General features: G+C 45.2%; 1 protein-coding gene across 11 annotated transcripts in view; it reads right to left on the reverse strand.

The window, feature by feature from the left end:
• The window catches only part of OSBPL9 (oxysterol binding protein like 9), a 1,511,872-nt gene that overhangs the window by 187,545 nt on the left and 1,302,997 nt on the right, over window positions 1-21,330 (reverse strand). The window lies entirely within an intron of this gene.

A 21,330-nucleotide genomic window follows, 5' to 3' on the forward strand; every position in this document is an offset into this window, starting at 1 on the left:
GGGGCTGTTATGAAATATTGGTCATGTGAGTGTTATTTGTATAACCAATAGAAATATAATTACATGAAAATACATTTTTATATTGAGGTGAAGATGGACATAAATACGACTTCTGTTATAAACCATCAAGTTCTACCAAGGGATCACCTCTATATCCAATCTATTATGTATGCTAGAGGCTGGTGATTTAATTGGGGACACGAAATGCTGAGAGACAGACCAGTGTACACTCACCCACCCACTTTTCTTTCCCTTATTTTGTTCCGCTACAGTGTGTAGATTTGCACAATGCCATGCTACGTTAGTTGCAATTTAATATGCTGGAGCAAAAGACACATAGCTCATTGGGAGGCAGGCAGTTGATAGCTACAGGTAGTTCTGTGGCTGGGTACTGTCTTGACTAAGATGTTCACTGGAGAATCAAAACATACTAGGAGAAATAGATGCAAGCGACGGGGGCGGAGGAGAATGTAAGCCGCAGTTCATGACCGTCGTACTGAATCATGTCTAGTTCATTAAAATAGAAAGTCAAAAACTGTAGGAAAGAAGATTAAAGAAGAAGTGGTACAAATATTTCTGGACACACAGGATGCAGACATTGTGTACCTTCAAGAATCATAATTCAGGGGCAACTATTGCCATTTTACAGAACAAGGGAAATTAAAACTATTATGTCCCTCAGATACACCTCGGGCTCAAGGGGTGTGGCTAACCCGATTTAAAATTCTAAATTCCTGATGTGTGTAGATGTGGAAGGAGTAGTTTCTGTCCTGTAACTCCAGTTCTGTAGTAGGGGTATCTCTGTTATAGTCATAATCTAGTGATAATCCATGTGCGCGGACCCCGGAGCAATCAAAAATAATCTCTTAAGTTGTCAAAACATGCAGAACTGCACAGACACTTAAGAGAGAATTTAAGGACAGATAATGCAGCCTATATCCACAGGCTACACTGTCCAGTACTTCGACTAGAAATTCCACCAAAAAATCCACAAACAGCACAGCCTGTCCAGGGTTTTCTTACAGAGAAAACCTTGCCTGTAACAGCAAAACCCTCTGGAATGATAGAGAGGAAGAAGTGGACAGACAAGCCCCATAGGCTGCCATTATGTGGCTCAAAACAGGATACTGTGCCTTTAAGAGAACTTTCCAGAAGCCTCACAGTATCCAAGAATGCACTGCAGGTCCCCTTCACCTTCAGTTCTTTTTGAAGGCGTAACACGCCAGACCTGTAGTATTTCTTACATGAATATCTCTCTCCACCAGGAAGGAGTGCCGGCGCTTGTGACTATAACAGAGATACCCCTACTACAGAACTGGAGTTACAGGACAGAAACTACTCCTTCTGTAGTAGGGGATCTCTGTGTATAGTCAAAATCTAGTGAATAGAATGGCAAGCCCATCCCCACACCAAAGCGGCGGTGGAGAAAAGAGAAATAACACCACTACTGTGCGAACACATTTCGCAGCGAAGCCTGCCCAACCCAAGCATCTGCCCTGGTCTCAGTGTCCAGACAGTAATGCTTAACAAGGTACGGACCGACTTCCAAGTGGCTGCCTTGCAGATTTCTGCAATTGGAACACTACGGAGCAAAGCAGTCGTGGCAGCTTTGCCCCCGGTGGAATGAGCCTTAGGTTTACCCCCTAAGGTCTTATCAGCCTTTTGGTAACACAATTGTATACAGGACACAATCCACCTCGAGATGGACTGTTTAGAGGTAGCAAGACCGGTCCTGAATGATCCATAATTAATAAACAATTGGTCTGACCTACGAATATCTACGGTTTTATCCAGATAAAAATTTCCACACCCTCCTAACATCCAGGGAATGCAAGGACCTTTCCGCTGGAGATGAAGGATTCTGAAAAAATCGTAGGCAAAGTTATAGTCTGGTTAACATGGAAGTCAGATATAACCGTTGGAAGAACTTTAGGGCGAGTACGCATAACAACCTTAGCAGTATGAAATACAGTCTAAGGTTCTTGGCAACACAACGCCTGAATTTCCTCACCCTGCGGGCCGATGTAATGGCCACGAGGAACGCCGTCTTCCAGGACAGGTGCTGCAATGAAGCCTTATGAATAGGTTAAAAAAACTCCTTCATCAATCCGGACAGCACCACGTTCAATTCCCATGAAGGCGAAGGAAGCCGGACAGGAGGGAACACTTTCTTCGAGCCTTCCAAAAAAACCTTTTGATCACAGGGATCCGAAAGAAGGAAGTCTGTGAAGGCCATTTCCTGTAGGCAGTCAGCGCAGCAAGATGAACCTTAATGAAATGGACATTAAGGCCAGACTGCGCCAGGTGTAGAAGATACGGAAGGATGACATCTTCCTTACACGTCGTTAGGTCATAGTCCTTGAACTTGCACCAGATGCAAAACCTCTCCCACTTGTAAGCATAAGAAGTCCTAGTGGAAGGTCGCCTAACCTCCTGCAGTATGTCCATACAAACTTCTGGTAGATACAAATGGCCAAATTGCACTAACGCAGCAGCCATGTCGCCAAACTCAAAGACGAGTGGTTGGCGTGCAACATCTGCCCCCCGAACTTCGTGAAAAGGTTCGGCCTGCACGGCAGCCGTATGTGAGGAAGGAGAGACCGGTGAAGCAGGTCCGTGAACCACCACTGCCTGGGCCATTCCAGGGCAATCAGGTTCATCCGCGCCCTGCACAGGGACAGCTTAATGAGTACCGCCGGAATCAGGGGAATGGGCGGAAAGGCGTACAGAACGCTGTTCGACCAGTTAATCCATAACGCATACCCCAGCGTCCCCTGCTGGTAGTACCTGGAGGCAAAGTCTCAGCATCCGCTGTTTTCGGCGGTGGAGAACAGATCTACGTCTGGAGTCCCCCACCTTGCGAAGACTTCACCTAGTACTTCGTCGTTTATGACCCATTCGTGGCTTTCCTGAATCAGACTGCTCAGTGCGTCTGCCTGAACAATCTGCACACCTAGCAGATGGATAGCCGTGATCGTCAGTCCCCTGGCTAGAAGCCAGCGCCAGATCGCCTGCGCCTCCTGCGACAGAGTGCGCAATCTCGAACCCCCCTACTTGTTGAGGCAAGACATCGTGGTCGTATTGTCCGTCTGTACAAGCAGAGAGTTGGTCTGGAAGGACGTAACAAACGCATACAGTGCCAAGTGAACAGCTCTGAGTTCCAGGAAATTGAAGTGATACGTGGACTCCATCGGGGACCACGTTCCTTGTATCTGTCAGTCTCCGGAATGTGCCCCCCCTGCCGTGGAGAGACACATCAATCACGATAGTCTGTGCGGGAATGTCCTCGTGAAAGGGAACCCCTCCAAGGAGATTCTCCGCCGAACACCACCACTTCAGAGACTGAAGAGCATGCAGAGAGTCGTATCTTGTCGTCCCAAGATCCATTCCTCTGATCCCACTGATCCTCCACGCACTCCTGCAAAGGTCTCATGGGCAGTCGTGCGTGTGGCGTGAGGAAGATACAAGAGGCCATAGACCCCAGTAGAGCAGACACCGTCCCCACTGTTGTAGATGGAGGGATCATAAGAGCCTGAGCCTTCCGAAGGAGCGATAATCATCTCTCCTCCGAAGGAGACACGCTTGCTGACAGCGTATTGACGGAGGCTTCCCAAGTACTGTATGCACTGGACCGGAACCGGGACAGCCTTGGACAAGTTGATGTGCAACCCCAGCTCGTTCAAAAGAACGCACGTCTTCTGGAAGTGCTTGAGCTTCCGAGAAAGAGGAGGCCTTGATCAACCAATCGTCCAGGTACGGGTAGACAAACACCTCGTTTATCCTCAGGTGTGCAGCTACCACTGCCATGCACTTCGAGAATGTTCTGGGCGCCGACGTCAGCCCAACTGGCAGTACTGTGTACTGATAATGATAGACGCCGACTTGGAATCGCAGGAACTTCCTGTGTATGTGTGCAAAGGGCACATGGAAGTACTCATCCTGTAGATCTATGGCACAGAGCCAAACTCCCTGTTGCAGCGGAGGAAAAAACCTGATGCAACGATAGTATGCGAAATTCCTCTCTCTGCAAATCCACTCGTTTGCTTGTCGCAAATCCAGAATGGGCCTGAACTCTTTCTTGTCCTTCTTGCGAACCAGAAAGAACCGGGAGTACATACCTCTTCTCCTTTGAGACAGAGGTACGTCTCCTATCGCCCTTTTCCTTAACAGGGTATCGGCCTCCGCCTGGAACTCGCGCAGCTGAAACCGCGAGCTAACCGGAGGAATTGCTGGAGAAGGACTAATGAACCGAAGACTGATTTAGACCCGGCCGGCCTTTGTTCGCTGAGGAGCATCAAGCTCTCCCGCGTACGCGCACAATATACTTGTGAAGTATTAACGGCGGCCCGGGACCACAGACAAACCCTGGGAGGAAAAACACCGCTAGAAAGGGAAGAAGGCCTCAAGCCGTTCTCCACGCCCCAAACCTACAGCCTTCCAAAAGTCTCAGAGTCAGACTTATGCGGACCACTCACTACCCTCATGGTAACCCAAGGGTTGCGCAAAGAACGGGAGAGTAGATGCACACTGCTGAGCCGTAGGCTGCAGATACGCCCGACGAATACAAGAATGGCAACGTAGGACAAACCCACAATACCTGGGGGTCGGCAGGAGAGAAAAAACTCCGCTCTGACACCGATGCTTAGACCTGAAACTATCAGGTCCATAGACTATCTCTTGTAAGGCTTACCTCCTGTCTCTCGGCAGGGGAACCATTAATTTGTGAAGAAAAAAACACCCCCACACAGGGATCTTACCACAACGGCCCAGCAACAGCGGGCCACCGCATGACGCCTACATGCCGCCACCCCTGCGACCAAGTCAGGAGTACGTTCGAAGCCAGAACCTCCTGGCAGGTGGTAGCGGACCAAAGCTAAGTACCGCCAACCAGTAAAGAGTCGGAGAGAGACTCCCCGTACTCATGGAAGACGCATCCCTGGCAACAAGGCACAGGGAATCGCAGACTGAGGGGCCAAAGACCCCTGGGGTGGTGGATGGGAGAGGGCACCGAGAGAAATCCGAAACATCCCCGGTGGTCTCACCAGTGGTGGCAGAGCAGGAGGCGACCAAGCCGATGAGTAGGTATGCGAAAACTCAAAACTAAGCAAAAGTACCAACGTCCCTCGCTTACACGTGGTGAGTAGCCACAGACTCCCCATCAGAAGGGTTCCTCGACGCTGATCAACTGCTCGGCGTAGTGGGTGGACGGTGCCGGGAACACAAAGTCCCCTCCTACGCAGAGGGGGCTCACCACGGAGCAAGGTCTGGAACAAGACCCAGGCCGCAAGCGCCGGCACGTATACTGCGGCTGTAACCCATGACATCGACCTCACTACGACGTCACCATCACTAAGACAGTGACTGTCTCTACGACACCAACACTCCGACGTCAAAATGTCACTACGGTGTAAACCACCGAGACACCGAGCCATCCATAAAGGGGACGTCTGTACCCAAAGGTAGATAGCGGAGCCCAAGCGACCAACGCCCCAAAAGGAGCATCACTACTCCATGACGTCGAGCCACACCGCTCCATGACGTCGAGCATCACCGCTCCATGACGTCGAGCATCACTGCTCCATGGCGTCGAGCATCACCGCTCCATGACGTCGAGGCACTCCATGACGTCGAGGCACTCCATGACGTCGAGGCACTCCATGACGTCGAGGCACTCCATGACGTCGAGGCACTCCATGACGTCGAGGCACTCCATGACGTCGAGGCACTCCACCAGGTCGAGGCACTGCACCACGTCGAGGCATCTCCACCACGTCGAGGCATCTCCACCACGTCGAGGCATCTCCACCACGTCGAGGCATCTCCACGACGTCGAGGCATCTCCACGACGTCGAGGCATCTCCACGACGTCGAGGCATCTCCACGACGTCGAGGCATCTCAACGACGTCGAGGCATCTCCACGACGTCGAGGCATCTCCACGACGTCGAGGCATCTCCACGACGTCGAGGCATCTCCACGACGTCGAGGCATCTCCACGACGTCGAGGCATCTCCACGACGTCGAGGCATCTCCACGACGTCGAGGCATCTCCACGACGTCGAGGCATCTCCACGACGTCGAGCCATCTCCACGGCGTCGAGGTGGAGAAGTGTGGCTCACTGGTTAGAGGATGCAGACCCTGAAGCAGAGGTCAGACCTTGAACCAGGGTTCAATTCCCGACGCGGCAGGGTCTTGAGCCCAAATATCCACGGACTCGATAATTCTCGTTTCGGTGCCTACTCGAATCACGGGTTCACACTCTGCAGCTCTGGGCATTAGCCTGCTTAATCTCCACTACGGCCCCCCCCGCGGCGGGATGCCTGGCTTTCCCCTTGGGGAAGCCAGGACGGGTTCCCAAGGCAAGCGCCGAGATGCCTACGGGTAATCGAGCGCTATATAAGAACGCATAATAATAATAATAATAATAATACTCCACGACGTCGAGGCACTCCACGGAACCGCGTCATAGCTCAGATGTGCCCTTTCTGGGGAGAACCCCAGAGGTTACAGCATCTGACTCGGTAGAGGACCCACCCTCTCCTTACCCAGAGGCTGAAGATGCCTTCAAACTCCTCTGTTCTAAACCTGGGAGCCGAAGCTTCCCAGAAAAGAAGTTACAGAGAAGACAGGTGTCAAAAAGACATAGGCAAACACAGAATACAAACCTGTGAGCTTCAGCTTTGGTCTTTAGTACAGCTGCAGACAAGCACTTGTCAGACTAGAAGTAGTATAAGACAAGAATACTGCAGAAATTCTGCCAAAAAAACACAGCAGAATGTAGATAAAGGCCAAAGACGTCGAGTGAAGCTGTAAAAATCCAAATTTATCACAAAAATAATATAGAAAAAGCTCAAAAAAGAAGAGCTAATGCTCCAGGGTTCTGCTAGCAGGAGCCGGAAAAAAGAGGTGAAGGGGACCTGCAGTGCATTCTGGGATACTGTGAGGCTTCTGGAAAGTTCTCTTAAAGACACAGTATCCTGTTTTGAGCCACATAATGGCAGCCTATGGGGCTTGTCTGTCCACTTCTTCCTCTCTATCATTCCAGAGGGTTTTGCTGTTACAGGCATGGTTTTCTCTGTAAGAAAACCCTGGACAGGCTGTGCTGTTTGTGGATTTTTTGGTGGAATTTCTAGTCGAAGTACTGGACAGTGTAGCCTGTGGATATAGGCTGCATTATCTGTCTTTAAATTCTCTCTTAAGTGTCTGTGCAGTTCTGCATGTTTTGACAATTTAAGAGATTATTTTTGATTGCTCCGGGGTCCGCGCACATGGACGGGACTATTCACTAGATTATGACTATAACAGAGATCCCCTACTACAGAAGGGAGCTATGCTGCAGAACTATGGGAGGGTGAACAGCTCCTTCTAATCAATGTATATTTTCCACCATTGCTACAGTCAGTAATATTGCAAACACTGAGGGCAATAATGCTGGATACCTTGTAGTTTTGGGAAGAGATTATAACTTGATGAACACTCAGGAACAATCTTTCTGGTGTGTACTATGTCTCCTTTCAAATATATCCTAGGCACTGGAAACGTCTGACACCGCTCTCCTGTGCCGGGAGGGGGCACTGGCTCCAGACACAATGCCACGGGGATATCACTGAAGCCATAAAGCGCCCTCCTTGGTGCCTTCAACTTGGGATATTCGAATGATGAGGAATCTACAAGCACAAGTATCCATCAGACAATGGATATTTCACTCAATGGAATGACTGGGGAAAAGAGCAGGATACATTTAACACTCAGAGCCCAACAGCTCACACTGTCAAGTCTTGGATACTGTGGAAGCGAGAATCTCAGGTTTCTTCAACTATTACTACACTGAATAAAATCAAGCAGTGTCATTAAAAGATGGGAGTCGTTTTATACTCATCTTTGCTGAAGAATGAATAGATACGTTCATCACATTGTTGTCACAGTTAATGATGTGTATTATAGGACCTCTGTACAGACTTTTATGTCTAACATGCACATTACCTATTACAATATGCTTTCCTTTAAATCATATGCTTCACTCATTCATTGGTGTTTTTAAGTTATTTCACAGTCCTGAGATAGCAGATACAACCTGTGAAACACATGTTGGCTGTAGCGGTTAGTTTCATTCAAACTTTTTATTTAGGATGAATTTTGCGGATTTATTGAAAATGACTAAGCACTTGCTACAATGATGATCGGAAGCTCCTAAGAAATAGTAGTTGGAACTGAATAATGTCCGCGCTTAGAAAATCTTGACAGATGAACCATTTTCTTTTCATTTTGTCATGGACGTTATTTTTGTATGAATGTGTGACCATTAAGTCATGAAATTTTAACTTGTCTCCACCAGTCATTTGTTTCTTTTCCACCAGACATTTGTTTCTTTTAGAATTAAAGAAGCCTCATACCTGGCACAGGGTATGTCTGACCACTTTAAACTTGCCATACATAAACTCCAAACACAGGCGAAGTGAAAAAGCTAAAGAAAACTGGATCAATGGTGCATATACTGGAACAGCAAGAGCAGATGTACTGAAACAGTCGATGGAAAAATACTTAAATACACACGGGCTCTGTGTTCATCAAATAACAGTATGGGAGGCATATAAAGCCGTTAATATCGAGAATTGTGGGGAAGAACAGAGAGGGGAACAAACCTAGAGGTGGGTATAATAGCTCTAAAAAATGCAAAAACCCTATTAACCAGATAGAACAAAAGAAGCATGCAAACATGGAAATATAGGCTGCTATAATTTAAAGAGGAACAAACACAATATATACCCATTCAAAAGACTCTATACCAAGAGGGTGCCAAACAGGGAAAGTTAATAACGTGGGAGGCAAAGAAGAACAAAACGATGAAATATGTATGAGCAGGCAGGAATACGAACTATAGAAGCCAGAAAGATAGCAGAAGCAGCCACCAGGAGTCTGCATGGCTTTTATTGCTCAAAATAGACCCACAATGCTATAGATACTGCTGACTGGTACTGTGAAACAGAACAAGTACATGTGTAATAAACTGTAGCTAAAGAAGGTAATTATAACAGAAGAAGTAGAGAATGCTTTCAAGTAGTTACAATCAGTGGAAAACAAGCAACACTAATGGGCTGCCAATGGAATTTCATAAAAAACTAACAGGGACAATCAGAATGAGAGATGTTCAATGTGGTGAGGGAACAAGGGATATTTTAGGTGGACCTATGAGAACACCACCATAATCCTGATCCCTAAACAAGGAAAGTACAGCTAAGTCTGAGCATCATATTGCTCCATTTCCTTGATGAATAGTGAAAGAAAGCTATTACCAAAAATACTACTAAAAATGCTGACTCCTATCATTCAGAAACTAGCAAGGCAGGATTTATGCCATCCAGGGTTAACCTGCGTAGACTGTGCAGTAACCTATTAATTGATGCCATCAACGAACTGGTAGCACCATCATCATCAGATGCAGACAAGGCTTTCGATTCAATCAAATGATCCTTTTTTAAATCTCTATTGTTGCACAAAATAGGATTTGGCCCATAGCTTTTGTCACAGACCTGCCTGATATGTAACGCCCAAAAAGCCACTGCAATGGTTAACAGCAGCAAACCAAACATGTTCCCCCACAAACAGAGAAATCTGACACGGCTGCCCACTGTCACCTAAGCCTAGTAACTGTATCATTGGTATTGTGGATAAGTAAGTTAGAGGTTAGAAATGGTGCGAAGAATGGGAAGAAAAAATCTCCCTGTATGCAGTGACATACTGTTACATAAGCAGACCCAAATATTACTCTGAGAAGATTGAAATCAATATTTGAGATACATGGAAAATAGTTGGGCTTCAGCATGAACTCTATTGGCTTTGTTAACGTTTTTAATATGTTGCAGAGCATTGTGAATGTTGTGCAGCGTGTTTAAAAGTTATAAGGTATAATAAAAAAAGTGTTATAGCCATTTGTCACCTTAAATACAACTTAGACCTGCACTGCAGAAGAAAGATGTGTCTACATAAATAGATAAATTGTAAATGTCTGATTGTGTCAGTGCTTAATATGTAAAAGAATGAGTGAATGCTTGTTCAATTTTTGAAGGCACATCACATTTATTAAGATTTGTTTTATACTACTTCTCTTGATTAACATTCTGCGGACGGTAATGATTAATTTGATATTTAATAAATGAACATAACTGAGATTAGTGTCTAGAGCCCAAATACTTGATACCAGGATTTCCCTTTCCCGTGACTTGAACCCCATAACATTAAACATGTTTGGGCACTGACATTATATAAGCCCTTGCCTAATGTAGGTCTAAACAAGATCTAATGTTAATTTGCTCTAGAACGTATAATAATTTAAAAGTTTTTTTTTTTTTTTTGGTGTCGCAAGACGTTTATTAAGTACTGTCAGATGTACACAGCGTCACGCCTACAACCCTGAGGCCGGCCGCTATTTGTGTAAAGTATCAGCGTATGTGTTATTCGAACATAATGACAGTATGCATATGCAGTTTGAACAGATCGAGTCGTCTTACTTTTAACATTTTTCGTTAAACTTCAACATGTGCGGTATCTGAACAGTGTGTGGGAGGATGTCGTGCATCAGTACAGCGGAGGGCCCGCATCTAGGCATGATATATTACACACAGTACATCTCAAATATGCACAGCAGAGCTTGAACAGGTCCTTGCTTCTCGCAAAGGTGGCACTTCGATCCATCATTAGTATATCATATGACAATCAACCATACAGCTCCTTCTAGGTATTAAGGCGCCACTCTGGTGGTATGAGCAGTCCACAGAGCGAGGAATGGGGAACAGTAAAGTCAGCCCCCGAGAGCCCATCCGTACACCACATCCCCCCTCCTTCCAGTAACCATGAGGGCCATTAAAAGGATATCACCAATACAACTCTCAAACCATCAATCACAGGCCTCCTCCGCCGACACCTCCAGCAAATAGCATTGTAGTGGAGCCCATATGTCAGTAGGCCTGGAGGTAACAGGCAACAGTTCAGAGTAGGTATGCAGTTGTTCTTGACAGTAGACCATGTCTCTCATCCAATCCTTGAACTTGGGGGCCCTGCCCCTTCCCCATCTACATGCTACTCGTCGCTTGGCCAATAGTAGAGCCAGTGCCACATACTTGCGGTGGGCTGCCTGAAGCGGTTCTACATAACCCAGTAGTGCCAAAATCGGGGATGGGTCCCCCAGTGTGTGTATCACTTTGGATATGGCCTGAAAAACCTGTCCCCAATAGCGGTGTACCTGATCACACCCCCATGCAAGGTGCAAGAAATCCGCCCCCGGAGCCCCACATCTATCACAATTGTCAGTGGCTCTTAATTGGAATCTGTGCAGTCGTGCCGGTGTGTGATACAATCTGTGTATGAATTTGTAGTGAATAATCCTATATCTACTGCTAGAGGATATGCGTTCCGTCTGCTGCAGACAGAAATCCCACTGTCTATCAGTGAGTGGCACGGCTAACTCCTGATTCCACTTATCCCTGGCGGGTAAATCTTTATAGTCCATATTGGCACGGATCGATTTGTATAGCGTGGACACTAGTTTAGTGGGAGTATCATGCAAAAGAAGGTTTTGTAGCGGGACAAGTACCGGAGGTTCTTGTGGGAAGTCTGGCGTGATCGCCTGCAAACCGTGCCGGAGCCTGATATAGTAAAACACATCTAGCGGCGTCGGCTGTATCCCTTCATAGAGCTGTTCCCTGGAGCGAAAGGTGCCATTATGGTACAGATCTCCCCATGTTCGAACATGTATCCTCTGCAATAGTTTCTGAAAGCCTGCTTCTTGTAAAAGCGGCAACTGCGATAATAATTTTAACTTACTTCTCCTTTGAGGTAGTTGTAATGCTCAGCATTCGGCAATGCAGCAGCCCAGTTTTTTGGTTTCCTCTTCATGTTCCGATCAAACAAATTGAGAACAGTCTGCCCGGGAAGTGACTTCTGGATACATTGTTTATTGTTTTACCCCACGGCACCACCATAGAGTGGGATAACTGAGTATGCAAAAAGCAAGAAGAGACTGGTTTGAGGTAGTTAACAGCAAACCTCCAGATTTTAAGAGGTGCATGGTGTCCATGTGGCCTGGGTGTGAGTGGTGGAATCCCACAAGAGAAAGGCGAGGGGCACTCTGCCGCCCATGTGACAGTCCCATGTGACAGTCGGCAATGTCGCATGGTGAAAACGTGCAGGTTGTGCAGAGTTCCTAAAAAGGATAGGGAAGTGATTTCCTGCACTCATATCAAAGCATACTATGGGCTCCTGCTTTACCTTACGCTTTCCCCAACTCTACTAAACTTTACGTATCCATCTTAAACCATAGGCAAACTCAGTTATGAAGCGCACTGCTAGGTGGTATCAATGCAGGAGTCTCTTTGATATTATTAAAATAATTGCTACGATTTTGTTGGGCGATGCCGTGACAAAGAACTCTGTTGGTGACTGCTAAAGTAATCTATTGGATATTTACATGCTCAAGCCCGGCATGGAATCTACTGAAGGATGCCGTAGCTTTGCTTAGTGAAATACTGCTCGCATTTTCACTTATTAGATGGAGTGACATAAGCCTCTCTCGGGAGATAAAGCGTCCATGCTGTTTGATGGATAATTTCTCCGAGTAGACCGGTGTAAGTGTTCCCAATACGATGTCCTCTGCTGCTCCTTTAACGGACGCGGTGACAGCGAGCAGGTTCACGTTAGGCTCACAGCCAATGAAGTGGGCGCAAACAGGAGGCAAGGGTGCATGTTGTTTACCTAGGTAATGCAATTATCCCAAGAAGGCTGCAAAGGCAGAGATCAATTAGGTAAAGTGTGATAGGAAGGTCGAGGAAGCGGACAATGTCAACAAGATGTCATTGCGGTATAATTAAGCCTTAAGTTCCCAAGCGGTGGATGGTATGCCTCGGATTTCTGGATGCTGACATATGTCTATCACCAGAGGTTCTAGTGCTTGCAGGAACACCAATGGAAATAGTGGCTAACCCCATCTGGTTCCCCTTAAGATCAGAAAGGGTCAGGAGATCTGCCCATTAAAGGAGACCACTGCAGTGGGGTTCGTATATTAGCATTTGATCTTGGTTAGAAACCCTCGGCCAAAATAAATGGACTTAAAAAGCTGTAACAGGTACCCCCACTCCACCCTATCAAAGACTTCTGGGCATTCAGTGACGCAATCAATTTCTCATCCAAACTGTTCTGTTCCTGTCTCAGGGCATGCATCAGCATTTGAAGGCATGCAGCCGATGAAGAATGACGCCCACCTGGTTGGAGTGTATTAGTGACGGTAAGAGACCCTGCAATCGATTTGCTAGCACTTTCGCTAGAATCTTAAGATTAGTATTAATCAGCAAAACTGATCAATAGCTGGCAGAATCAAGCTGCCTTTGCCTGTTTTCAACAATACAACAATTCTAGCCTTATTAGCCTTTGGTAAGGGGGGAAGACCCTTCATGTATAGAATTTAACACCTTGCATTGGGGGAGAGAGGAACAGACTAGCATTTCTTTGTTTATCTTGTAAAATGCTGTAGGGCAACATGTTTTCCCAGATACTTTGGGAAGTGGAGGCTATCAAAAACCTGATGTACCTCATCCTCCATGATATCCTTTACAAGTTTGCTTGACTCCTCTGGTGATAATTAAGGCAGCGAGATAGCGGAGAGGAAGTGCTCCTCGTTACACTACATATTGTCATCATCTGCCCTACAGAGTATTTTGTAAAAATGACAAAGAGGCCTGAACGATATCTGCGGGATGTGTTAGTGTCTCGCCAGAGGCATTTTTGATGACAAGGATCATGCATGGGGCTTTCTGTTGACATAGTTGATAGGATAAGAGACATCAAAACAAATAGTAATCTAGACAAACTTCAACTACACAAACTTAACAAAATATACAAGGCAACAACCAAAAGAGCTAAAAAAAAAAAAAAAAGAAAAGGTACTATTCAGACAGATTTCAAAATGTTAAATGCAAATAAAAAACATATAGAATTCTCACCAAATTTCATAAACCTAAATACACAGAAGGAACTCATCCCATTACTTAAGAATGCGCTGAAAAAAAATGGGCAAATCATTATTCAACAAAAGTAGACACGTTGAACTCAGATTTAAAACAAAGGAAAACCCACCAGCACCAACCCATTTCTAACAATCCCCTCCAAGGGTAGGCTAACCCAACCTCTGCATTCCTTCAAACAACTATCACAAAGTGAATTTATGGATCTTGTCAAACTTGTTGACTCTTGTCCGCCACAAATATTAAGGAAAATCTTACTTACCAGTATGCATCTGTTCTTGGCATGTAGAGCTATAGAGTTGTATACTTTAGCATAGATCGCCATCTGGTGTTGGGCTCGGACGTTTGTACTTTGTTTTTGTGGAAGAAGTCTTTGTAGTCACAAGATAGGTGACTCCTGCTTATGGTGATAGTGCGCATGGGCATCGACTCCAACTTCAGATTTCTTTTCGCCATAAAGGGTGATGATCGAGTTAGTAAGAGAATAGAAAAGGATGTCCATGTGATGTATCTAAATAAGATAATACTGCAACAGGTAGAGGTACCCAGGGAGGTGGGTGGGCATATACAACTCTATAGCTCTACATGCCAATAACAGATGCACATTGGTAAGTAGCATTTTTCATTCGAGGCATATGAGGTGTAGATTGTATACTTTAGAATTAGCTATAAAGCAGTTTTTCCTCCCTAGCAATGGCAAACTGTATCCGCTGCAGTAGTTTGTAAAAGTGTTAATACAGCCTGGCCCACAGTAGCTTGTTGCTTTGCCTGCATATCTACACAATAGTGTTTAGTGAAAGTATGCAGTGTAGACCAAGTTGCTGCTTTGCAGGTGTCATCTAGGGAAATGTTCTCTAAGAATGCCATAGAAGCCCCTAGTTTGCGTGTGGAATGAGCTCTAGGGGAATAGTTAATGTGCGTTTAGCTTTGAGAAAGCATATTTGGATGCATTTAACAATCCATCTTGCAAGTCCTTTTTTGAAATGGGATTGCACTTGTGAAGTGGGGAGAAAACTACAAAAAGTTGTTTGGTGTTTCTAAAATTTTAGTTCTTTTGATGTAGTAAAGTATCGCTTTTTTATCGTCTAGCGCGTGGAGAGCACGTTCTGCCACTGAGTCTGTTTGATGAAAAAATACTGGAAGTTCAACCGACTGAACATGGTGAAAGGCAGATATCACTTTAGGCAGAAATTTTGGATTAGGCCTAAGAACCTCTTTGCTATGGTGTATTTGTGAAAATGGTTCTTGTATGGTTAATGCTTGGAGTTCACTAACTCTCCTAAGTGATGTGATAGCTACCAGGAAGGCTACTTTCCAAGTAAGGAACTGTAACTCGCATTTGTGCGGAGGTTCAAATGAGGGACCCAGGAGTCTGGTGAGAACTATATTGAGATTCCATACATGAGAAGGTGGAACTCTAGGTGTAATTATTCTTTTAAGTCCTTCATAAACGCTTTGATAGCGGGTACTCGAAACAACGACAAATGCTGTCTGTTTTAGAGGTAAGCTGCAGTTGCAGCAAGATGTAGCCGTATAGATGTATATGCTAGGTTACATTGTTGTAGATGCAAAAGGTAACAGATAATATTTTGAATGGAAACATCTAGCGGATCGATTTTGTTATTTGTACAATAAATGACAAATTGCTTCCACTTTGCTGCATAGCATGCTCTAGTAGTAGGACGTCTACCTTCTTTAATGATGTTCATGCAGTCTGGTGGGAGATTAAGGTAGCCAAATTCTAGGTCTTCAGGAGCCAGATCACAAGATTGAGTTGATTGGGATCTGGGTGCCTTATCTCTCCATTTTTCTGAGTGAGATTTTTGGGGGAGAGGTGCAGCTTTTGATGGGGCACTACTGAAAGTTCCAACAGGGTTGTGAACCATGGTTGGCGTGCCCATGTTGGAGCAACAAGGATCATTGTGAGGGAGTGTTTGAGCTTCTGAACCAGTAACGGAATGAGCGGGAGTGGCAGAAAAGCATATCCAATTCTGCCTGACCTGTTCATACATAGCGCATTGCATTTGAACAATGGGTGTGGATATCTGGAGGCGAAGCTTGGGCAATTTGCGTTTTGGTGTGTGGCGAACAGATCTATGTCTGGATTACCCCACATGTGAAAGAATATAAGAAGAACTTGAGGATGAAGTTCCCATTCATGGATCTGCTGTGATTGGCGACTCAGCAGATCCGCGATCTGATGGTGTACTCCTGGTAGATGTTCTGTGAGGAGGTAAATGTTTTGTGGAATGGCCCTTCTCCATATGCTTCGCGCTAGTTGTGAAAGCTGAAGTGTGTGTGTCCTACCCTTTTTTTGTATGTAATGCATTGCTGTCATGTTATCTGTACAGATCAAGACAGCTTTGCCTACTAGCAAGAGTTGAAAATACTTTAGTGCTAGAAAGATTGCCAGTAACTCCAGGTGATTTATGTGTAGTTGTTTCTGTTGATGGGTCCATATACCCTGTACGGTTTGGTTTTGGAGATGAGCTCCCCATCCGGTAAGCAATGTGTCTGTGGTTAGCACGATCTGTGGAACCGGGTCGATAAACGGCCGCCCTTTGGATAGGTTTTGTGTGTTCCACCACTGCAGAGAGCGATGCGTGCAGCTGTCCACCAACATCAGATCTGTTAACGGACCTTGAGCTTGGTTCTACTGATGTGCTAAACATTCTTGTAACGGACGCATCTGAAGTCTTGCATAAGGAACAATGAGGATGCAAGAGGCCATGCTCCCTATTAGTTGCATGAACACTAGAGCTAGAAGGGAGTGTTGAGGTTGAAATCTTGATATGAGAGCTTGCATGCTGGCTATCCTGACTGGATTGGAGTATGCAAGGCCTTTTGAGGTATCTATTGTGGCACCTAGATACTGAAGTAGGAGGGACGTTGAAGGTGTGACTTGGGTAGGTTTATTGTAAATCCCAAGTCGTGGAGCAGCTTGATTGTTTTGTGTGTATTGTGCACAGTGTGTGTGTGACTTGGCTTTTCTGAACCAGTCGCCGAGATAACGAAACATGTGAATGTGTCTCTGCAAATGAGCTGCGACTACCGGGAGACATTTTGTGAAGACGCGGATGCTGTAGTCACTCCGAATGGGAGGGCCTTGAATTGATAGTGTCCACTGCAAACTGTAGATATTTTCTGTGAGCGAGGTGCATAGGAATATGAAAGTAGGCGTCCTTGAGATCTGGAGTGGGAAGGTAATCACCCTGTTGGAGAAGTGGGAGGACCTGTTGGAGAGTGATCATGTGGAAGTGGTCCGACTGTATGAAGAGATTTAACGGTCAGAGGTCTAGTATTACCCTGAGAGTACCGTCCTTCTTTGGGATAGGAAAGTAAAGAGAGTTAACCTCTGTTCCTTGATGAGGTAAGGGAACTGGTTCTATTGCGTATTTTTGTAATAAAGAGAGAACCTTTTGTTTTAACAATGTCAAATGTTCTGTGGACATTGGACGTTGTTTGTGGGGTATGAATGGGGGAGTTGAAGTGAGTTCCAGGCAGTAACCGTACTGGATAATTTGTCTGGTGATGGAATTCCAGATAGGTAGGAACTGTGATAGCCTTCCCCCACCTGGAATGGAATGGAAGGTTCGGGGGGAAGTCACTGTTTTGTAGTAAGAGAGATGCGGGTGTTATTACCACGGCCTACACCTTTGTTGTTGTTCCCTCTATAACCCCTTCTGAAATATCCTCTGTTAGGGGAGGTTTGAGTAGTGTTTTTATAGGAGGATGAGGTGTTGTCCGTCCCAATAGTTTTAGAGGCGCCCCTATAAAAGAAGCGATGAAAAGAACCTCTAGTGGTTGTTGCCTATACGGATCCCATGGATGTAGCAGTTTGAGTCCTTTTTAATTTTTTCCAAAGATGTGTCTACAGTGGGTCCAAATAAGTGTTCTTGATCAACGGGTTGATTAAGAACTGTAGATTGCACGTCCTGTTTAAACCCAGATATGCGTAGCAATGCGTGTCTTGGTACTAAAATGCTTGTTTTAACCGCACGTGACGCTGTGTCGGCTGCATCAAGAGTACACTTTATAGAAGTGTTTGTAATTAACGTTCCCTCTTGTATGAGGTTGTTAGCCTTAGACTTATGCTGATCGGGAAGATGTTGTATGAGCTTTTCAAGTTCATCGTAATGAGCCCTATCATACCTGGCCAGTAAAGATAGGGTATTGGCAATGCGCCAGTGAATCGCTGCTTGTGACGCAATGCGTTTACCAGTTGCGTCTAGTAATTTAGACTCCTTATCTGGAGGTGGGCATCTCCTGATGTTTGGGAATATGCTTGCTTACGGCATTTGACACAACCAAGGAATCTAGAGGGAGCTGTGCTTTAATATAAACTGGATCGTTGGGAGCTGGTTTATATTTTTTTAAATCCTGGTATTGAGAACTCTAGCCCTGACAGGGTCTTTAAAAAAGTCAGGTACATGCTTGATCATACCTTTTAAAATAGGTAGAATGCTTGTTAATTTTTGTGACTGTGTGAAAGTCTCTAATAAAAAAATCTTTCTCCGGTGGGTCAGAGTTTAATTCTACCCCATGATATTGGGGGAGTGGAGGGGGGGGGGGGGGAGGAGGTGGAGGGGGGGAAGGGGGGGGGTGAGATGGGCGGCAGGGTGGGGGGGATGGTCTAGATGGGTAGGAGTCTGGATCGGGGACATCTGGGGGATTATCATAATCCTCCCAAGGATCAGGTGGTGGGAGAGTTGAGTCATCGTCATTATCCTCTTGTGGGTTTTCATCCCCACCCCCAAGGTGATCATCATCATCGTGTGGCGAGGGTGAATATGGAAGCATTGGAGAGTGTGCTGGAGTAAGTGGTGTAGTAGGAATATTTTGGGCAGAGAAGGGTCTGGCTGGAGAAGTTCCCATGTCTCTGTTCTTTAAGGGTACCTTGGGTTCGTCTGGGAAGTCCAAAGGTCCCTTTTTAGATGGAATTGTCTTGATATGACCAGTTTTAGAGTCAATGGGAAGGGTTATTTGTTTAGGAACCACTAGATCGGGTTGAAATTGGTCTTTTAATCCACTATCCTTCTTCGGCACCAATGATTTTGGTTGCTTTGGTTTAGACTCCGAAGCTTCGGGAGTGGTCTTGGTGTCTTTTTTCGGCTTCGAAGATTTATGGTCTGATTTCGGCTCTGATGGTTTATCTTGATGGTGTTTCAGTGCCGAATGTTTGGATTTCGGTTCGGGATGGTATTTCGGTACTGATGCGTGGCTGGCTCGGTCCTGAGTTGCCTGAAGGCTTATCTTTGGACTTCGGAGCCAGGCCCGAGGGCAGGGCTTCTGAAAAATGATTACAGTGTTGACCTGAGCCGGAAGGCAAAGGTGTTACATGAACCTTATGTTTTTGAGAAAGGGTAGGGTTTTCGATGTGGGTAATCACAATTCGTTGACCTGGAGTAACTGTATGTTCTTCGGTTTTTGAGTCGGCCTCGGAGATGAGGATGTCTTCATTGTCCGGTTCTTGTTCCTCGGGAACATCGGGGCCTGCATCGAAGATGTCGCCTGGCACCAAGGTAGTGGTTTGAGACATTACGTGACGTTGATCGGAAGGAAGCGCAGGCTGGGCAATCTTTGTCCTCGTGCTTTGGAGAGAGGCAAAGGTTACAGACCTCGTGGTGATCCGTATGTGGGAATTTAGCACCACACAGGGGGCATTTTTTAAATGAAGTTCTTTCCATTAGCTGTCAGGCCTGATGGCGCCGATAGGCCCAACGGCCCGCGTCGACGACCGGAATCAAAGGTGTTAAGAGATTTGTTGGATGTGCGTCGAGGAGAGGGATCGAAAGAGAATACTGTCGAGCAGTGAAGGATTGTGCGGCACCGACCCGGAGCGCAGCAGTTTACATCCGAACCCGATGGCGGAAAAAAACAATCTGAAGATGGAGTCTATGCCCATGCAGACTATCACGATAAGAACGAGTCACCTATCCCGTGACTACAAAGACTTCTTCCAAAAAAATAAAGTGCAAACATACGAGCCCAACCCCAGATGGCGATCTATGCTAAGTATACAATCTACAGCTCATATGCCTCGAATAGAACATTCTTTTAACTACTTCTGCTGCCACACCAGTATGAAGAATCATCAATAATACTACAGGAATCTTTCCAGAAGACTAAAAAGTCATGCATACGCCCATTATTAAAGAAAACAAACCTGGACCCGCATGACCCAAAAAACTACAGACCGATTACAAATGGACATTTCCTGGGCAAACCGATAAAGAGCAGTATTCATCCAGATGTCACAATCTATTGAAGATAACTCCATACGTTCCGACTTCCAAACAGGATTCTGTCAAAAAGAGGCGCAGAATCTGACCTTGTCACCAACTGGGATGACCTTAAAAACACAGTAGAGTGGAACAGAGTTTCTGCACTACTTCTCTTGGACCTTTTGGGTGCTTTTGACAGATGACCATGACACTCTAATCCAAAGACTCCATGAAGTAGGAATAGAGGAGACTGCTCTCGACTGGATCACATACTACCTTGAAAACGGAACAAATGTCATCCACACTCCCCCTTTCCCTTCCTCACCCTAAACCATACTTCATAAAAGCAGGGGTCCCTCAAGGTTCTATCATCTCACCTATGCTTTTCAACATCTGCACAAAATCATTACCAGCAATGATACATTTCATCTCGCATGCTATAACTATGCAGATGAGACACAAATACTTCTTAAACTGAAAAGCCCCAAAGAAATTGTAAACTGAAGCATCTTCAGTAGCCTTAGAAACATTGATCAGTGGATGACATGGAGCAATCTCAAATTGAATTCTTCCAAAACTGAGTCGCCTCTTTCCTACATGACCACCATACTCAAACGCAAATGTACAGCATTTGCCTGTGCATGTAAACATGTATAATTTGACTGTACGCATGTATTTGGATAAGTGCATTTCTTTGTACTTATACATATACTACTATGGTTTAAAAATATATAGATATTCTTTAGGTCTGCTTAACAAATGTGCATATTACTTAAGGTTAAAATACATATTTATTTGTTATGCTTGACATGTGTATAGATCATTGCATAGTTTTCATATAAGTTATTTGATTAGATGCTTATTGGTCTCTGTTTTATTATGTCTATCACTATTAGTAAATATGATCATAAACATTGTATCTATAAGTGCTTCACTACTGAAATATTGAACATATAAAAATAAGATAAATTTCAATTTTAAAAAATAAAATGGAAAAAAGAATTACAAAAATACACAAATTAAGCTTAATGTACAGCAACACTTGAAAGTGTGATTTTCCAACTATTTATCCACACATTCACAAATGGAACTTT

This window comes from Lissotriton helveticus, chromosome 1_2 (genome assembly GCF_964261635.1).
Source record: "Lissotriton helveticus chromosome 1_2, aLisHel1.1, whole genome shotgun sequence".
Taxonomy (NCBI): domain Eukaryota; kingdom Metazoa; phylum Chordata; class Amphibia; order Caudata; family Salamandridae; genus Lissotriton; species Lissotriton helveticus.